This window comes from Grampus griseus (assembly GCF_964374135.1).
Source record: "Grampus griseus genome assembly, chromosome: 10".
NCBI classification, from domain to species: Eukaryota; Metazoa; Chordata; class Mammalia; order Artiodactyla; family Delphinidae; genus Grampus; species Grampus griseus.
In genome coordinates, this window is record NC_139004.1 from 32,197,693 (window position 1) to 32,218,171 (window position 20,479).

A 20,479-nucleotide genomic window follows, 5' to 3' on the forward strand; every position below is an offset into this window, starting at 1 on the left:
ATTAAAGGTCTTTATAGAGCAACATCAGACTCCAAATCCTGCTGCCAAGGAGACTGTGTTATGCAGTGGGTACTTGCTGGCATGGCAGGCGTCTATGGCTTCCCTCCCTTCTGCTCAGGGATGGGGAAGGTGACAGGGGGCAGTGTCTCATCTATGGGTTCCACCATGCTCAGTGGTCAGGCAGGGGCTTCTTAAGGGCCCATCTTTCCACTTGGGTCCCAAGGCAGCATGATCTTCACTTTGATGCCCAGCACACCCTGTCTGAGCAGCACATGGCACCCGGTGGTGTCTGTAGAAGCTAACAAGGTCCTCACTGTGGGTCATCAGGCCATCCACAACTTCACGGATTTAACCCTCTGTCCTTGAAGTTGCCCAGGCATTACGACCTAGCAGCCCTTGTCTCCACTCTCCATGATGACCTTCAGCACACCACAGCAAGCCCTCCTAGAAGTGTGTACTGCAGATCCCGCCTGGGTGATGTGCACAGAGCTCTCGTATATTCCTTTTCCTCCTAAAGCTCTACACTGCCCTCAGGGAAGCCAAATCTCTTCTGAAGCACAGCAGTCAATTCCTGGATCCGCCAGCCCTTCTCACCAAGAATATTGTGCGTCCTGGAGGCCAAGATAATGATTTCCGTCCTGGTTGGTGTAAATCGGACTTCAACTCCAGAGTAGTCATCTTTGGCCAGCGCCCGAGTGAGACACTTGTTCAGTTCAACCTTGAGGATGCCATCAGCGACATCTTGGAAATTGACACTGCCATCTTGCCACCTGGCAGTACCTTAAGGAATGGCCCAGTGCTGCTGTTAAATGACCTAAGGAGTGTGATGTGAGCAAATGGTTCCCACTGCTATTGCAGACAGAACACAAACACCCAAAGAACTTTAGGACTATGGTGGCCTAGAGCACCATTCTCTCCTTGGATAAGCCTTTGTGTGGACTTGGTAACAGCAGCTGAGGGGCTGTGAATAATACTTCAGACTTCCTCACTTTCTTTTTCATCAATTGCTCTATCTGGAGGGACCCAAGTGTGAAGGAGAAAAATGACCCAATAAATACAGTTCAGCTTCAGCAGCTTCAGAATGCCCATTCCCTGTCTCCTCCATCGGCTCCAGAATTGAACAAGCAAGGTAGGAGAGGAGAGCTTTGCCTCAGGTGCTCTTTGAGACTCAACATTGGAGAATTTCAGTTCCAACACCTCCAGAGAAGGTGTCTTGAAATGATCATGGAAATAGGATCTTTTACTACATGTGGGCCACATTTCACACTGTTCCTGAGTAGAATATCCTTGCTCTGCCTCTCTGTCAACCAGATCCCACTGGTTCCTCAATACAAGCTCAGTGCCTCCCTCCTGGAATTGCCTTCCCAGATCTATCCAGTGCAGAGTGAAATCTTCCTTCCCTAAACCGAGCACTTAAGATATGACAATTCTTGAAGCTGTTAGGAGTTTAGACCCAAACTCCTATAACCATATGATCTTGGGTAAGTGATAATTTTTCTGAGCAGAGAGTCCCCAATAATAATTCATTTTCCACACTAATATGTGTTAATTTTATTTATTTATTATTATTATTTTTTAATGTGTTAATTTTATAATTAAAATATTTTATGATGGCAATAACAATTCGTACTGATGTCACGGAGCCGGCATGAAGCTTAACTAAGATAATATATGTAAATACCTTTTGTAAACTATAAAATGCTGTACAAACATAAGGTACCGGCAGAGGTGATATTCCAAATATTTAATGACCGGTAGGCACTGGCCTTGACCAATCAGAATAGTTTCAATCACAGCACTGGAGCTAAGTCCAGTAAACTCCTTGTGGTGTCAGACATTAACTCTCTAGTAGCTAAATTAAAGGAAGGTTTGGGGTTTCCTGGAGGAGAAGCTAAAGTAAAGGGGGTCTAGTGGAAAGAGACTCAGGGGACTAGGGGCTATAGTCTTTTTCAGATTCTCTTCCCTTATAGGTTACTACAAGATATTGAGTATAGTTCCCTGTGCTATAGAGTAAGTCCTTGTTGGTTATATATTTTATCCATAGTAATGTATATATGTTACTCCCAACCTCCTAATTTATCCCTCCCCCCACTTTCCATAAGTTTTTTTTCTATGTCTGTGAATCTCTTTCTGTTTTGTAAATAAGTTCATTTCTATCATTTTTATTTTTTAGATTCCACATATAAGTGGTATCATATGATATATGTTGTTGTCTGGCTTACTTAGTACGATACTCTCTAGGTCATCCATGTTGCTACAAATGGCATTATTTCATTCTTTTTTATGGCTGAGTAATACTCCATTGTATATATGTACCACATCTTCTTTATCCATTCATCTATTGACAGACATCTAGGTTGCTTCCACGTCTTGGCTATTGTAAATAGTGCTGCAATGAACATTGGGATACATGTATCTTAGAAAATATTTTTGCCTGGACAAAAATGAAGCAGGACACATAAAAATTTGTGGGGTGAATTAAAGCAGTTCTTAAAGCAAAATTTATAGCATTATAAAATAGCTTACCTTAGAGAAGAAGAAAGGTCTCAAATCAACAACTAAGCGTCCATCTTAAGAAACCAAGGAAATCAAAACAAACCAAATGCAAGCAGAAAGAAGGAAATAATAAAGAGCAGAAAAAATGACCTTGAAAACTGAAAAACAATAAAGAAAATCAATAAAATCAAAAGCTGATTCTCTGAAAACGTCAATGAGATCGATAAACTTTAGCCATACTAAAAATTTAAAAAAATAGAAGAGACACAGATTACCAATGTCATTAAAGACCCCACAGATATTAAAAGGCAGTGCTCTGAACAGCTCTATGCACATAAATTCAATAACTTAGATGAAATGGACCAATTCCTTAAAAGCCACAAACTTCCAAAACTCACACAAAGAAGAAATAGGCAACATATATATTAAAGAAATGGAATCCATAGGTAAAAACCTTAAAAAAAAAAAAAAAAAACAACCCTCCAGGCCCAAACGGTTTCACTGGTAAATTCTACCAAACTTTTTTTTTTTTTTTCTGGTATGCGGGCCTCTCACTGCTGTGGCCTCTCCCGTTGCGGAGCACAGGCTCCGGACGCGCAGGCTCAGCGGCCATGGCTCACGGACCCAGCCGTTCCGCGGCATGTGGGATCTTCCCGGACCGGGGTACGAACCTGTCTCCCCTGCATCGGCAGGCGGACTCTCAACCACTGCGCCACCAGGGAAGCCCTACCAAACTTTTAAAGAACAAATAGCACCAATTTTACACAATCTCTTCCAGAGAATAGAAGGGAAGAGAACACTTCCCAACTCATTTTATGAGGCTAGAATTGCCTTGATACCAAAAAACTAGGCAAAAACAGTACAAGAAGAGAAAACTATAGACCACTGTCCCTCATGAACAGTACACAAAAATCTTCAAAAAAAAAATACTAGGAAATCAAATCCAGCAATATATAAATAGAATACTACTCCGTGACCAAGTGGGGTTTATCCTAGAAATGCATGACTGGCTCCAAATTCAAAAATCAATCAATGTACTTCACCATATTAAAAAACTGAAAAAGAGAAATGACATGAGCATATCAAACAATGCAGAAAAAGCATTTGAAAACATCCAGCATCGATTCATGATAAAAACGCTCAGCAATATAGAAATAGAAGGAAATGTCCTTAATTTGATAAAGCCCATCTACAAAATACCTACAGTTAATGTAATGTTTAATGGTGAAACACTGAATGCTTTCTCCTAAGGTCAGGAACAAAGCAAAGATGTCCTCTATCAACACTCCTATTCAGTATAGTACAGGAAGTCCTAATCAGTGCAGTAAGGCAGAGAAAGAAAGTAAAGGCATACAGATTAGAAAGAAAGAATACTGTACCTATCTGCAGGTGACATAATTTTCTACATAGAAAATCCCAAGGAATTTACCAAAAAAGTCTTAAGTTAATAAATGAGTTTAGCACAACTGCGAGAGATAAGGCTAACTCACAAAGAAGATTATATTTCTACATGCTTGAACAATTTGGAAATCAAAATTAAAATATATATTTCATTTAAAATCTTTAAAAGAGAAATACTTAGGTATAAATTGAACAAAACTTGTGCAGGATCTGTATGCTGACAACTATAAACACCGAGGAGAGAAATCAAAGGACATAAATAAATGGAGAGACATACTGGATTCATGGGTTGGAAGATCCAATTTAGTTGAACGTGTCAATTTTCTCTGAAGAAATCTATAGATTTAATACAATTCCAATCAAAAGTCCAATAAGATTTCTGCAGATATAGACAAGCTGATTCTAAAATTTATTTGGAAAGTTGAAGGGACCAGAGTAGCCATAACAATTTTGAAAAAGAAGGATAAAGTGGGAGAAATCAGTCTACCTGATTTTAAAACTTACTGTAAAGGAACAATAATTAAGACACTGTGGTACTGGTGGAGGGATAGAGACATAGACCAATGGATCAGAATATATCAAGCAATGGAGTCACAAAATGTCAGTTGTTAACAAAAGTAAAAAAGCAATTAAATGGAAAAAGGATAGCCTTTTCAATATGTGATGTTGGAATAACTGAACATCCATATGCAAAAGTATGCCACGAAAAGCTAAAGACAAAAAAAACTTGACCTCAGTCTCACATTTTATACAAAAATTAACTCAAAAATAGATCATAGATGTAAAATGTAAAACTATACAACTTTTAGAAGAAGAAATAGTAGAAATGTTTATGACTTGGGATCAGGGAGTTTTCTTAGACTTGATATTAAAAGCACAACTCATAAAAGAAAAAAATTGACAAATCGGACTTTATTAAAATGAAAACCTTTTGCTTTGTGAAAGACACTAAGAGAAAGAAAAGCTATAGACTGGGGAAAAATATTTTCAAGTCACATATCAACAAAGGACTTGTATCTAGAAAAACTCTTAAAACTCAATAGTAGGAAAACAAACAACCCAATAAAAAATGAGAACATCTTGTTATAGTTTAATTGTTATAATCCTTAAAACAAAGGTACCTATCCTGATACGAAACAAAGACCAATGCCTTTTGTTTGTTTGTTTTCAATGCCATTTTAAAATATAGTGCTTTCTGGATAATTTACATTACTGTAGATGGGAACAAAGTAATCGAGGTTTAAAATTAATTCTGTTTAATATTATAGGAAAAGTATAAACTAAGCATTTTATTCACTTCAGTTTGATTTAAGTGATCAGCTCTTTTAGAAAGCTTTCCTTGACCCTTAAGAATGTGAATTCCGTATTCCCCCACCGTGCTTTGCCAGGTTCCTGTGCATATCTTTATCACAGCACCTTTCTTATTTTACAATATTAACCTGTCTCCTAAGGTTAAATCTCCTAAGGTTTCACTTTATTCTTAAGCCCTAGCATAGTAATTGGAAGGTAGCAACGACTCAGTGTGTTTGTTGAACAATTAAAGACTTGTAAAGAATAAATAAAAATTATTGATGAAATAATAAAATAGCAACAACACTAACAAAATCTGAAAATATTAGGATGCTTTTAGAATGGTCCCTGACACATAGTAAGTATGCAATAAATGCTCATTTATTCAACAAATATTATTGTAGTTTTCCTACAATGTATGAAGCACTGTTATAGTTGATAGATAAATTACATGCATTTTCAGTTATAGCCCTTAGAGCAAAAACAACACAGACTAAAACCCCCGCCCTCATGGAATTTACATTTTAATAGGAGAGACAAACAATAAGTAAAATAAATAGGTGAAATATGTAGTTTGCTAGATGGAAAAAAAAAAGGCGAGGGGCAAAAGACTTAAACGTCTATGTACGTTCACCAAAGAGAAAATAGCACGTGAAAAGATGGTCAATACAATCAGCTATTAGGAAAATGCAAATTAAAATCACGATGAGATACTACTACATAGCTATTAGGATGAAAATAAAATCAATAGCAACAAAAGCCTGACAGCATCTACTGATGGCGAGGTTGTGAAGCAACTGGAACTCTCATTTGTTGCTTGGAATATAAAATGGTAGTCAGGTAAACAATTTGCCTGTTTCTTATAAAGTTAAACACATACTTACCATATGATATGGTATGATCCCGCTCCTAAGTATTTACCTTAGAGAAATGAATTTTATGTTCGCTCTAAAACCTGCACATGAATGTTTATATCTGCTTTATTCTAATCATCACCTAACAGTGGAGACCACCCCAAGATCCTTCAATGGGTGAACAGATAAACTGAGTACATTCATACTCTTTAGCATTAAGATACTATTTAGAGGGGCTTCACTAGTGGCGCAGTGGTTGAGAGTGCCTGCCGATGCAGGGGACACGGGTTCGTGCCCCGGTCCAGGAAGATCCCACATGCTGCGGAGCAGCTGGGCCCGTGAGCCATGGCCGCTGAGCCTGCGCGTCCGGAGCCTGTGCTCCGCATTGGGAGAGGCCACAACAGTGAGAGGCCCGCATACTGCAAAAAAAAGAAAAGATACTATTTAGCAATAAATATTACTGCTAGTAGAGTATGAACATTATTGAGCAATAAAAAGGAATGAAATACTATCATTACATGTAGCAACATGAATGAGTCTCAAAGACATTATGTGGAGTCAAAGAAGCCAGTCTCAAAAGACTGTATATTTTATGATTCCATTTCTATGACATTTAGGAAGAAGGCCAAGTGAAGGAGTAATGGAGAACAGACCAGTGATTTCCAGGGGTTACAATGGGGGGAGAGCGGAACTCTAAAGGGATTTTTTAGGGTGAAGGTGATAGAACCATCTGCATCTTGATTGTGATGATGTTTACACATAGGACTGTACACACACAAACGTCAATTTTACTTACTATATGTTGATTTAAGAAAAGAAAGCCTACTGTGTGCAGCAATGAGGACCCAACACAGCCAAGAATGAATGAATAAAATAAATAAATTTACGTAAAGAAAAGAAAAGAGAGCCTATATCTAGGTAGGACCTCTGAATCCATCTGAAAGAGACAGTTTGTCAAAATTCTGTGTTCCTCAACTCAATTCCAAGGGAGAAAACAAATACTATTAAGTCAAATAAATAGATTAAAAAAAACAACAAGAATAAACAAACCAAAACCACACCTTCTATATGCAGGCTCAGTAACTCAAAGTCAGAGTTGATTTACTAGGTAATTATCCTACACAACCATACAATCATGCTTCAGGTTATTACAGCAACAGGCTGAACTGAAAAAACTAGGTAAGTGTGCTTTCTGATGTGAAATTGTTACCATTCACAGGTTTACTGTGTTGTTTTTCTTCTTTGACTTAATTTCATTTTCTATTTCAGGCTGGATTTATTGATAAGCGCTCTGATAAGCTATTTTTGTAAAAAAAAAAAAGTGTGTGTGTGTAAGAGTTCACAGTGGGTTACAAGTGATCTGTATTTTCTTTTTGACTTAGTGTTGTTTTAAAAATTTCTCCAATGAGCATGTATTACTTTATAAACCAATAACCTAAATAAATTATAAGAACTCAAGTCAATTGCTAACTAGAGTATCTCCCACACAGAAAAATTTTTGGAATGTGTTTTATTTTATAGGCAAGAATGGGCTTAGTTACTCTAGGTATGATATCTAGTGGTTGTAAAATGGGTGCTTCTAAAAGGATTTCAGAGTTCCCTTAAAAAGGCTGTGTAAACAATTTGGCAGCTCCTCAAAAAGTTAAACATAGAATTACCATATGACCCAGCAATTCCACTCCTATGTGTATACCAAAAGAACTGAAAATAGGTGTTCAAATAAGTACCTGTACACTCATGTTCATAGCAGCATTATTTATAATTGTCAAAAGCTGGAAGCAACCCATATGCCCATCAACTGATGAATTGATTTAAAAAATGTATGTCCACACAAGGGGATATTATCCAGCCATAAAAAAGAATGAAGTACTGACACATGCTACAGCATGAATGAACCTTGAAAACATTATGCTAAGTGAAAGCAGAAAAGGTCATGTATTTTATGATTCTATTTATATGAAATATTCAGAATAGGTAAACCTAAAAACAGAAGGCAGATAAGTGGTTGTGAGGTGCTAGGGGGAGGGAAGAATGGGGAATGACTGCTTAATGGGTATGGTGCTTCCCTTTGGGGTGATAAAAATGTTTTGGAACTAGATAGACGTGATGACTATACAACATTGTGAATTGTGAATTACACAATTCAGTGCATACTGAATTATGCACTTTAAAATGATTAATTTTGTGTTCTGTGACTTTTATCTCAACTTTTTAAAAAAGATGAAATGTGTCCTGCAATCTTATTCACATTTGCAGCAAAAATCTTTATTTTTCAAGGAAATTATAAAGGATAAATATAGTTTAGCCCGTATCTACATAGTTAAGAACTCTGAGTGGCATGTGAATTAATAAGTGATACGTACTTTTTGGAAGGTGATCTGAATAGTATTAAAATGTTCAGAGGAATTGAGTAGTCAGAAAAGAAAGTTACAAAGCAGCATAATGAACTCCCTCTGTACAAGCTTTTCAATGCTCCTCATGTGTGAAAGGTATCTACAAATATTTAATTATAGCCAAATCCTTGGTTGGAATACATTCTATTTAGCTGCTGTTGCCCTAGTGGTCCTTGCAATTCTTGGGATGCTGTGCCTGTCAAAGGTACTTTTTTGTTGTGATGTTGGCCTAAGGGTGAAGGGGAGTGGGGTGTTACCTACAAAATTTGACTTTGGGGCCTGGAATGTTTCTAAAAATTTTGAAATCCCAGGCTTCTCTCTTCACTTAATGATGGCTCTTTCAAACATCTAATTTTCTTGAAAATTCTTGGATCATCTTGTTTTTCCTTTGAAAGTATGTAAAACCTTGTACGTGATGCATACCAAATGATTACCCTTTAATAATCAATACAGAGTCCTTTACTGAAATTCATTGGTTGAATTTTCCATTTTCATGTTATTTACTCTTAACCATGATCCTGAAAATTTCAGGTAAAAGTCCTGAGCTGGCTATTCTCTGCCCTTTCCAGATTCACTTTTACCTTTTTCCACTGTACCCTATGCCCTGGCAGGCTGCCCTCCACTGATTTCATCAACAGGCTCCCAGAGCCCCTGGCTTCCTGTAGGGTTCAGCCAATGGGAGGCACATATAGGAGGTCAGAGGGCAGGGGCAGAGAGAAGCTGGGGTAGCTATTCACCTGCCTGTGCTCTCTGCAGGCTGTGGGTTGACTATGGCTGTGTTCTGTGTTGTGTTCTTACAGAAGGCCGTCACTTGTGTTGTGTGACCCTCTCCTACAGCTACAGTCACAGCCATAACTTCAGAGACAGCGTTTCCTCCATTCCAGGTATTTCTCTTTCTTGCCCTTTCTGACTTATGGGTGGTAAAGGTTCCACACTGTTTTTAGTTCTTTGGTCCTATACCATCCCTTGCTGGTTTCCCTTAGCCCTGCACAAAGGACTAACTACATAGTTTGTGGGGTCCAGTGCAAAATGAAAATGCAGAACTTTTTATTCAAAAACCACAATGGATTTCAAGATGGCGACCGCAAGGCATTAAGCAGTGCAGGACCTTCTAAGTGCAGGGTCCTGTGTGACCACACAAGCTGCACATTCACGAAGTCTGCCCTGACTGCACACTATTGTAAACAGTACTTACCATAAATGCTCCTCAGTTACCTGTTGAGTGTGCCACCCATTTCCTGCCAGGATCTTTTCTAATACAAGGTCTTAATGGTTCTCCTTCCCATTTAAAAAAAAAAAAAAGTGACTCCATTAGGGGTTCTGGAAAAGTAGCTGTTATCTATACTTAGATTTAAACACTCTGCAATTTAAAACTTTTTAATAGATTTGCATCTGCAGTAGGAAATTCACTTATTCTCTGTCTTCCTCACCCTTACATGGAACAAAGCCACTTATTTGGGAACCAGCGGGGGCCACCGCAGCCCTTGAGCACTACCCACCATGCGCTGGTACCGTAGTTGAAATGTGTGACTCCCAAGCATGCCTTCTGGGCGGGTGCAGGAAGTTTTAGCAGTGATTTCAACCACTGAGTTGCTTTTTGATTTTTGTACTGGATACAGAATCTACTATCCTAGTTTGCTTGTTTGTTTTCCCTCTCTTCCAAATAAGACTTAAACCAAGAGCTTTCTCATAGCCTTTCTCTCTCTGGCTAGAAACTTGCCTGAGATAGTGATCTCTTAGTATTACTAAACAAACACCAGTTAGGCCTCCTGTCTTGAGTAAGGCCTGCTCTCTCAACACCGTCCTTAACAGACTTGGGGGTTGAGGTGACAGTCAACAAATTATGCTATCTTATTGGTTTCAAAATGGGAGTCCCATAAGCTCTTGTGTGCCAGGACTTTTTGCTTTCATTGCTTTGGTTGTTACAAATTCAGGGATGGCAAAGAAACATCAGTTTGAGAAATACTCTACAACTATAGTGTTTCACTGCTTGCACTTGCCACAGACTTATTGGTGCTTGACCACTGAGCTTTCTTCAACAACTGCATTAGTGACATCCATCACTCATTTCTAAAGCACCCACTGACTTTTTCTACCCTCACAGTCCCTTGATTTGGTCACGTTGCCTCTCAGAGCCTTGGATAGAGCAGGAAGCAAAGTTGGGATTTTCTTTCCATGCCTTTTCTCCCCCATTTCTCCATGCCTCCAGTTTTCCCTGTTTTTAAGAAGCGCTCCTGAAGAGTCACCTTTAATGTAAAGTACTATACGGAAGGGTTCACTTCTTTGAAGAGTTACCAAATATACTGTCTCATCTTTTCTCTGAAATGCAAATTTTCTCTCAAGGAGGACAAACTTGCATTTCAAAAGGGGGTCATATGAAAAAAATAATTCCAGCTGTTTAAATCCAGAGTACAGAAAAATTATTCCTAGAACAGTACACAGAATGTTCACTGGGCCTGAAACATTTCATTTGGTTGTGAATTGGCTACAGTTCCATTTCCATTCAGTTTTTTTTTTTTTTTTTTTTTTTTTTTGCCGTACGCGGGCCTCTCCCTGCTATGGCTTCCCCCGTTGCGGAGCACAGGCTCCGGACGCGCAGGCTCAGCGGCCATGGCTCACGGGCCCAGCAGCTCCGTGGCATGTGGTATCTTCCCGGACTGGGGCATGAAGCCGTGTCCCCTGCATCGGCAGGCGGACTCTCAACCACTGCGCCACCAGGGAAGCCCTCCATTCAGTTTTGATCTGTTCTTGAGTTAGGCAAATAACCAGTGTGGTCTCAGAAATGATCCTTCTCCTGTAAAAGCAACAGCATTGCTTAGACTTCTAGTCCGCATGGCTGGAAGGGGCCTGACAGGTCTTATAGCCAAACTACAAATGAAGAAACTCAGAGCAGTTCTGGACTGGGTGACAGAACTGGTAAGCACAGAGTTGAGAATTTTGCCCAGTGCATCAGATTCTTAATCCATGCAATTTTGAAGCAGCTCTGTGGAGACACATTCTCAGGGAAAATTGGCTCCCAATTTTAATTTGCCTCTTCCTCCATCACCCAGTCCTGCCATTTTCCTTCCTGTACATTGTCCTCTGAGTGGTGTCCTTAACAATGATATGTCCACCTTGCTCTCTGCAGTGTTCATTTCTGCCCCCTTCCTGATTTACCTGCCAGACATAAGTGTTGCTCTGAATGTCTCACAGTAACAAAATTGCCATTTTTGCATCTCTACTATAAGCCAGTACTGTATTTTTTAAATTCAACAATTTAAAAAATTTCATAGTAAATATTTATCACAAATTAGATCACAGGCAAGTTTTATGTGCATACAAATACATATATCCATGTGTATCTGTCTAAAAATGTGTATAGACATACATTTATCTATGCACATATGTTTGTTATCACTTAAATGTATAAAATAGTTTGTTTTCATTAATTAACAGTACTGAAAAAGTGTAAACTAAGAAATAAAAAATGAAGACTAATTACAATAAAAACAAACTACTTAAAAAATTTCATAGTTACTGATAACATTTCATAGTAATTGAATAAGCCTTATCATTTTAAATTTCAGTGCTTTAAAATAGAATTACTTTACTTTTAAATTTATTTCAGACTTATTTGAATCATTTTAAACATTCAGCAGAAGTAGAGTGAACAGTATAACAGATAGCTCCACCAATTATCCATACTTTGCTAATCTTGTTTTATTTATCTTTTGTTTTTTGGGGAGGGGGCTGGATTATTTGAAAATAAATCCTAAACATACTTTCACCCCAGACTCCCCATTATGCATTCTAATAGATAAGAACTCAAGAAGAAATTTAACCGCAATACCATTATCACATGTAACAAAATTAATAATTTCTTTTATTTTTTAAATAAAAAAATTAACTAATTAATTTTATTTTTGGCTGGATTGGGTCTTCGTTGCTGCACACGGGCTTTCTCTAGTTGCGGCAAGCGGGGGCTACTCTTTTGTTGCGGTGCGCAGGCCTCTCATTACGCAACAAGACTTCTCTTGTTGTGGAGCACAGGCTCTAGGTGTGCGGGCTTCAGTAATTGTGCCTCGCGGGCTGCAGAGCACAGGCTCAGTAGTTGTGGCGCACGGGCTTAGTTGCTCCGCAGCATGTGGGATCTTCCCAGACCAGGGTTCTAACCTGTGTCCCCTGCATTGACAGGCGGATTCTTAACCACTGTGCCACCAGGGAAGTCCCATTTCTTAACGTCTGTATCAAGTCCACATTTTATTTCCCTGATTATCTCAAAGTCTTTTAAACAATTGGTTTATTCACATCAGAGCCACACAGGATCTAAACATTGCATTTGGTTTACTACGCCTTTTAAAAACCATTATTTACACACATTTGACTTTCACTTCATTTGACCAATGAAGAATGTATGGTCCCAGTACACAGGTGGGTGAACTAGGGCTCAGAGAGGTTAAGAAACCTCCCCAAGTTCTCGTTGTTGGTAGGGGCCAGACCCAGGACTTGAATAAAGACCTGCCTAAGTCCAAAGACTCCATTCTACTCCTTCCCCTTCAGGCTACCAGAATTTTCCCTGTGTTGCAGAGAGGCAAGAGGCCTAGTGGTTAAGAGAGAGGGTTTGGGCTCAAGTTGGCCTGGGTGCAAATTGGAGCAAGTTACACAATCTCTCTGATCCTGCACTTCTGTCTGCGTCTATAAAATAAGGTTAATGATGATGGTTTGGGGCTGATTAAATAGGAGAACGCATGTCTAGTACTTAGCACAGTGACTGGCACATAGAAAGCACTCAGTAAACCTTAGCTATTATTCCTAGCATAAAGGAGGAGAAAGAATCACAAAATGGTTGTTTGCTTTTGTCAGTAGCTCAGGAATTGTGGCTCATCATTGTTACTACAACTTGTGTAGGATTGAGGCTGAAGGGGTGGGGAGGCTGGGAGTAGGGTGTTGATTCTGCCTGGATTGGAGAAGGAAGCCCTGGACATAAAAATTTAAGTAGGCATCCAAGGAGTTCTTCCCGAGACCTCAGCTGGAAAACAGTTGAATATGTCTTCTGACCTTCCATAGAGGGAAAACCGGTGGGGAGCAGACATGGTGGGAGGGAGACTTCTCAATGTTTATTTGAATTTGGAACCATGTAAATGCATTAAACCAATTCCAATAAAATGAATTGCATTAAAAAGAAAACCCCTCTTTTACCATGGGGTAAGTGCTGAGAATGGGAAAACTAGGATTTAATGACAATAATAATAGTAATAATAATAATCCCCTTACAATTTTTGCAGCCCTAGGAGGGCTTCGGTCATAAGTCAGGTTTTGCACCAGGATGAGACTATTTCAGCTTGACTCTGATTTCAAAGATCTAAGGTAATATTTTAACTTTAGCTATCCTCCCTCTGACACTCATTCTAAGAGTCCAGAACCAGTGCTCCCAGATTTGGAGTTGTCTTCAAGCATAGGCATTGTCAAGGGCTGAATCTATGGGCTAACTAAGGTCTTTGTATGTACTGTCTGTACATTTATGGGTGCTTTCCCAGTTTATTAGGCCCTAAGTTGTTTCTGATGCTAAGTAAAGACTCTGGGGCTCTGATTTTCTAGAGTCCTTGGGAAGGGAGGGGTCACATAACCCCACTCACAAATAATCAAGAACTTGCCTCTGTTCTAAGGCCTTTACATACACGAACTCATTAGAACCTCACAATAACAGTACACTGCAGGTACCATTATTCTGATTTTACAGGCAAAGAAACTGAACCAAGTGAGGTGAAGTAACTTGCCTAAGGTCAGAGCCTGCACGACTAACCACTAGGCTTACTACCTCTCTGTTGGCAGTGGGCCAAGCATGTAGGGGTCCTTTGAAGGTGATGCAGGCGTCCTTGGCTGTGCAGCAGCAAGGCTTTAGGTCCCAAATCCTTCCTTCTAGTTCAGGACCAAGAAAGACCAGGGTGTCAATTTCCTCATTGACCCTGGTCAAGTCACTTACTCCCTTCAAGCCTCAGGTTTCTTATCTGCCCCAGGGAGGAGTTTTAGATGAAAAGACCTCTCCTTGCATTACGAGTGTGGGTGTGTGCTGGGGGGTGGGAGGTGTAGGGGCTGAGGTTTCTGGGCGGTACTGCGCTGCTTTTCCTAGGTCTCTTGCGGAAGCAGGGTGTTTGGAGGTTTTGTCCTAGTCGACTCCCTCCCAGGAGGTGGGGCCCCCAGTCAGTGATGGCGCGCAAGCTTGGCTATGCCTCCTCCGCTTGGAAAAGGGCCGCCACTGCGGCCAGCTCCGGGCAAAGTCCGGCTGCCCGGAGGTCGAGGGTGGGTCTTTTTTCCCTGAGGGAGTTAAAGCTGAGATTGTATACTTAGGAAGGCTTCTTGGAGGTAGTGAGAGTTGAGTCAAGTCCTGAAGGTCTAGCAGGAGTTAGTAAGAAGAGGTGGAGGAGGAAGGGTTACCCCAGGCCCAGACAACAGAACAAAGCACAACCCGGCTTACAGTATGGGAGGAGGAGCTGTGAGAGTGGAGAGGTCTGTAGGGGCGAAATCGCGCGGGGGCTTCAAAGCTTTATTCTAAGAGCAATTGGGAGGGGTTTGAAGGAGGGTAGACCGGAGTTTTAGAAAGACTCTTCTAGCCACTTGGGAAGAATGGGTCGGAGAGGGGCAGGAGGCTATCGTAGAAAGCAATCGGGTTGGAAAATGACCGAGGGCTGAGGAAAGTGGCGCTGGGGGGCGGAGCCGAGCATCTGAGTCTTTCTCAAACCCCACGACACTGTGCGCTGTCCCTCGACTTTCTTTGCTTATGTGGAAGGGCCCCATAAAGGGCAGGGCACCGGCCAAAAGCTCAAAGAGCCAAACAGCGCAGAGCCACCCCTTCTTTCGGGGGCTCTCTGGTCCAGGTGCCCCAGAATTCGTAGGGTATTGCGGGAGAACTTAACACTGCTTAAGATGGAGAACCGTTACCCCTCAAAATACACAAAAACCTCGGCCGCTTTTGGCAGCAGCCTCCTCCGTCCATGACCTCATGCTTTAAGCTCCCATATAGCCTTCCCCCGCCCTGTCCACACCCGGTGCCCGAGTGGGGGTGGGGTGAGGGGACAGTGGCGAAAGTCTGGGTAGAGGGAGCACCTTATTTATACTGCGCGAAGATTTGGGGTAAGGGGCACAACGATTTTCCCATACCGAAAAAAACATGGTTTAACTTTCTCCTGAGCAAAAAACACTCGCTGTCTTGTGGGACCTCCCTAAGATAGATGCCCCGTACCCGGCCCGAGGTAGTCTGTTTAAGCCCAACCATCTTTGGTTTACGTTTCCTTGGACCAGAGAAGCCGCCTGGAAGTGCTGGCGTCCCGGGCTGGACCGAAGGGCGGCCGCGCCTTCGAGGGACCAGGGGGCTGTTGGGCTCTCGCTCCCATGGCGCCGCCGAGGTTTGAACCCTTGGCTTGCCTTTCAGCCCGCGCCCTGCCCCCTGCTCGCAGCTGCTCTCGGTTTAGGTGCAGCGGTTTCCCCCGCAGAGGAGGAGGAGGAGACTGCGCGAGGAGCGACTCCCTGCTCGGGTTTCCGCACCAATGCCGAGCGGCCCCAGGCGGCCCCCGGCGGCCGGCCCTCCTTCCCCGGCACCACGTTCCACAGTCATGGCGCACGAGGAGGGGCGGGCGCGCGCCGCGGCGGCACCCGCGCCCCTTCCCCTCCCCTCCGCCGCCCGGTTCCGGCCCCTCTCCTAGGCAACCTCCCTCCCCGGCCTTCAGCGCCGCGGAGATGGAGACCCCTCCCCAGAGGGATGCAGTTCCAGCGCCGTTTGCTGCACCCCTCCCCGCCCCCATCGGGGCGGAGGGATGGAGCCGCGCGTTTCGCGAACCTCCAAGCCCCTTCCTGGGAGCCTCAGCCTCTCTCCCAGCCCCACAGAAGCCGGGATGCAGCGGGGGTAGGCGCAGACCGTTTCCCCGAAGCCCACCTAGACCTTGGCATCTTTGCAACCCCTTAAAAAATAAACATAAAACCCAAACCCCAGTCGTTAGATTGCAAAGCGCGTTACAATAACCGGGACGGCTACGCAGGAAACAATCCTGCACTGGTCCGGGTCTCAGGCGGCAGCTTCCCGACCACGCCACCTTCTCCCGGGCCTCGATTTTCCGGCCTTGCCAGAGAGTCGGCCACACCCCGGGGCTGACAGGTCCCACGCGGGGCCGCAACTTGGTCCGCGCCCCCTGCCCCATCCATGTCCAGAGTCTCGCCAGCCTACAAAAGGTGCAACCTCACGTACAGGCAGAGCACACAGATAAGGTCGGCAGCGCACGCCAGGGAGGCTGCGAACAATGCGCCGGGCGGCCCGCGCCGGCCAAAGCGCGGCGCCCCGGGGGACAGGGGGCGCGGGCGGGGGCCGCGGCGGAGGACCCGCCGGCCGCGACGCTGGACACCTTACTTCCTGCTTCCCCGCCCGCGGCCAGACCCAGCTCTGCGGAGGGATATCTCTCCCCTCCTCTGTCCCTCTCTCTCCCTTCCCCCGCCTCCCCTCCTTTTTGCTTCTGCTCCCCCCCCCACCCCGCCTTTCTCCTTTTGCAAGAAAATAATTTGACAGTCGATTTGCTGACAGGGGAGGAATTTGCATCCTGGATTAAAAAAAAAAAAAGGCCGAGAGGAGCTTGGGAACGGTTGCTAGGGGTGGGTAATGGGTGAAAAAAGGGGGCGCCGGGAAGCGGATAAGGAGGGTTAAGGGAGGGGGCGAGGGTGGGGAGCAATGCAAAAGGTAAGGCCAGGTTACAGCGGCTCGGCCCCGAGTGGGCTGCGGCCGGGGGAGGGGCGAGAGATACATATGTATTTCTGTCTCCCTAGCACACCCCCTTCCCTCTAAGCGATGGCTGAGAGGCGGTGCATGCAGATGGGGAGTAAGTTTCCTGAAGGGGAGGGTGGATGCACGCGCGCGGCCCCGCGCTGCAAATTTCCACCGGGGAGGGAGAGTGGCTGGATGCAGAGAGTTTGGAGTTGCTTGCGGCGGAGGGCAGGAAGGGGAGCAGGGCCGGGAAAGGGGGCTGGCGGGCGCTATATCTGGGAGTAAGTTTCCAGGATCGGGAGAGCCTGCACGCTTTCTCGCTAGTAAGTTTCTGGCCGGGGAGGGCGCGTGGGGAGGAGGAGAGGGAGGGGGTGCATGTATATAGAAGGGGGGAGGGGGGAGCAGATTTCCTGCGGGGAGGCTGAATGCATATGGAGAGTAGATTTCCTGAAGGGAGGGTGGAGGCGTAGACGGACCGAGTAAGTTTCTTGCTGGGGTGGTGGCGGAGGTGGTGGGTTGGTGCTCTGGAAACCCGGAGCTTCCTACCCTGGGTGGGGGAGCACGCTATTTTGGGGGGAGGGCGTGAAGGGCCAGGTTCCCTGCTGGGGAGAGGGGCTTGCATCTGGGGAGTATGTTTCCTGGCGGAGCGATATTTGTTTACAGGCTGAGGGCAGTACTGTAAGTGAGTAGCGCTTCGAGAAGGCGGCTCTGACAGAAATTAATATTGAAATTACTCCATCAGCTCTGCTCGCCCCCCCATCTCACCCCCCAAGCGAAGACTGGCCTTCTTGTCGGATTGCCCATGCACTTGTTGCAGAAACAGCCAAGGTAGGCAAGAAGCTTATTAAGTTTCATTTTTAAAAAATTAGTTGGGGGATGCTCCGTGAGAAGACGGGGGAGGGGAAGAGAAAAGTAGGGGGACAGATTAGGAGAAGTCTCCCCCCACTTCTTTACTTTCAGTATGTTAGCAGGGCCTTCTCTGCTTCCCTTCTTCCCTCTTCCCTCTCTGCGCTGCAGAGCATCCCAGCAAAGGGGGGAGGGGTGAGGTGGGCGCTATAATTGGCAGACCCGGCTTAAAGGAGGGGGGGGGGCTTGCAACTGAAGATTGTGTTGTTATAAAGCCTTCATTATTCCAGCCAAGAAGCCGCAGGACCCTAGGGATGTGCCTTTTGGGGTTTTTGACATGATGCATATGTGTATGTATACGCTCCTGAGGGCCCTTCGGCGGCTGGGTCCTCCCCAGAAGTTAAAGTGGCCACCCAGATGGGAGAAATGTGTAAGGGAGTAAACCTGCCCCTTGACTCCCCAACTTCAGTTCGGAAGACTGTGAAGTTACTGCCGGTGGTCTAAAGAAATAGATGTTAAAAAAACAGCATAAAACCACTCATTCACTGGCAGAGGCCGAGAGCACCTGGCGGGCAGCCTCTGGCCAGCACTGGGCTGGAGCATGTGCGCCTGCCATCCTTAGGTTAAAAGAAAATGACTTCTGGTTCCTCTGTGTGCCTTCGACTGGCCCGTTAGAGCCAGCTTTGTGGAAACTCTTCCCCACACTAGACGCGGCTTTGGCAAGTGAACGTGTTCAAGCGGGTTGCTAACAGCATGGCCCTGGCTGTCTTGTGAAGTGCATGGAAGTGATGTTTAAGAATGACGGATCCAGGGATGGCTGAAGAGTTCTTTTAAAAAAATGCCGGCTGTTTGCACTTTTTTGCAGGCCATGGAGCAGAGCTTTAAGAAAGGAGTTTTAAGTTGTCCCAATTGGTACCAACCTTCTGCATCATAGACTGTCTCAAGAAAGCAGTCTGGTGATGGAAAATGTGGTTTTGGTGCTCTCTGGAAGGATCACAGCCAGGAGTATTCAGCCCTTAACTAGTTAACCAGCCCTCTTTGCTTCTCTGTGCCTCTTTTCCTGGTCCTCAGCCTACTGGTTTCTGCAGATGAGTTGTAGGTCTTAGCTGTCAGGTACCTTCATTAGGCTGGGAGCTTTATTTATTTCCTTCTTTTTCTTTTTTTTTTCCTATAATTGAAGTATAATTGACTTAACAGCATTGTGTTAGTTTCAGTTGCATAACATAGTGATTTGATATTTTTATACATTATGAAATGATCGCCACCATAAGTATGCTAGGAGTTTTAACTTGGCCAGGATAATTTTAGCACCAGGGATTCAAACCCAGACAAGTTTAGTAGAGTCAGGGAGTGAACACTAGGCAATGTGGTTAACTAAAGTTAGTTAAGCTTTCTGCAGTGCTATAGACAGGCTCAATATTAGCAGGGGAAAAAATGGGTTTTAAAAAAAAAGATCTCTTTACATGGACAGTGGTTTTTCTTTTTTTTTTTTTTTTCTTTCCTTTCTGTCATCAGATTTCCAGATTGAGAATTTGATTTTTGGCAGCTTGAGAGTTGAGTTAGTTGGGAATTCAATATTATTGCCACTTATCAAATGTTCCTAACTAGGCATTCGTTAAACAAATTAGCTATTATTTTTCCCCTGCTGAAAATCTGCTTCTGGTTGATATATATGCTGGGAAGGTAAACAGAAACTTTATGTGTGTTTATCCCAAGGTAAAAGAATTATTTACATGTCTACCCTCCAAGCCAAGAGTGGTTATGGTCATTCAGTATTTTTTTTTTTAATTTATGGGATTTATTTTATTGTCTTTCTTTGGCCATTAATCAAGTCACAGTAGCTTTTTTCCCCTCTTCTGAGAATGTTCTGTGGTAATAAAGGTTTGAAGGCCCATGAATCATAATTCATTCTTTTAAAAATATTGTCAGGATTTGATTTATAGGAATTGATACCAGGAGTGACACACCTCTTTGGGCTCCGCCCTTTTAGGCATGTCCATTTTCGCCAAAGAATTGTTTAAGAAGCCAGCTTAACCTGTCAAAAAAGAGCATTTCCCTTCTGCTTTACGGGCACTGAGAAGATTAATTTTGCAGGTTCCGTAGTAAGCATGGGTCTTTTCACAGCTTGGTAAGCAGGCTTCCACATAGCAGGCATGTGGTAATATCACATAACATTTATGTGAGCTTGCTGTGAAAACACTTGTTCTATGAACTGTGTGGAAAGTACTCAGTTTTGCATCCATTAACCCACTTGGGCCTGTGGTTTTTGTCAAGGTGGGAGCTTTCACTGTAAGAGAGGGGACAGACTGTAGTGTTCTTTGCTGCTTATATAATAAAATGGGTGGTCACAGAAACAAGCTTACTTAAAATTCTTTTTCTCCTGCTCTGATGGGTGGATTGGTCATAATAATTGAAAGCATCAGAGGTTTTTTTGGGGGAAAGTCTGAGGAGTCTCCGTAAAGTTGATTAATCAG

The 20,479-nt window shown here is 43.4% G+C and overlaps 1 long non-coding RNA gene and 1 pseudogene across 2 annotated transcripts in view; one reads left to right on the top strand and one right to left on the bottom strand.

Annotated features, from left to right (window-relative positions):
- Window positions 1-92: 92 nt before the first annotated feature.
- Window positions 93-15,686, bottom strand: LOC309828225 (small ribosomal subunit protein uS3-like; annotated as a pseudogene). The gene is made up of 2 exons: window positions 15,654-15,686; window positions 93-849 (listed from the first exon to the last, which is right to left on the bottom strand). The product of its transcript is annotated as a small ribosomal subunit protein uS3-like (transcript).
- A 2,230-nt stretch (window positions 15,687-17,916) lies between these two features.
- Window positions 17,917-20,479, top strand: part of LOC309828551 — a 137,176-nt gene continuing 134,613 nt past the window's right edge. Inside the window, exon 1 of the long non-coding RNA XR_014297324.1 lies at window positions 17,917-17,987. This is a non-coding gene — a long non-coding RNA (uncharacterized lncRNA). The remainder of the gene's footprint in view (window positions 17,988-20,479) is intronic.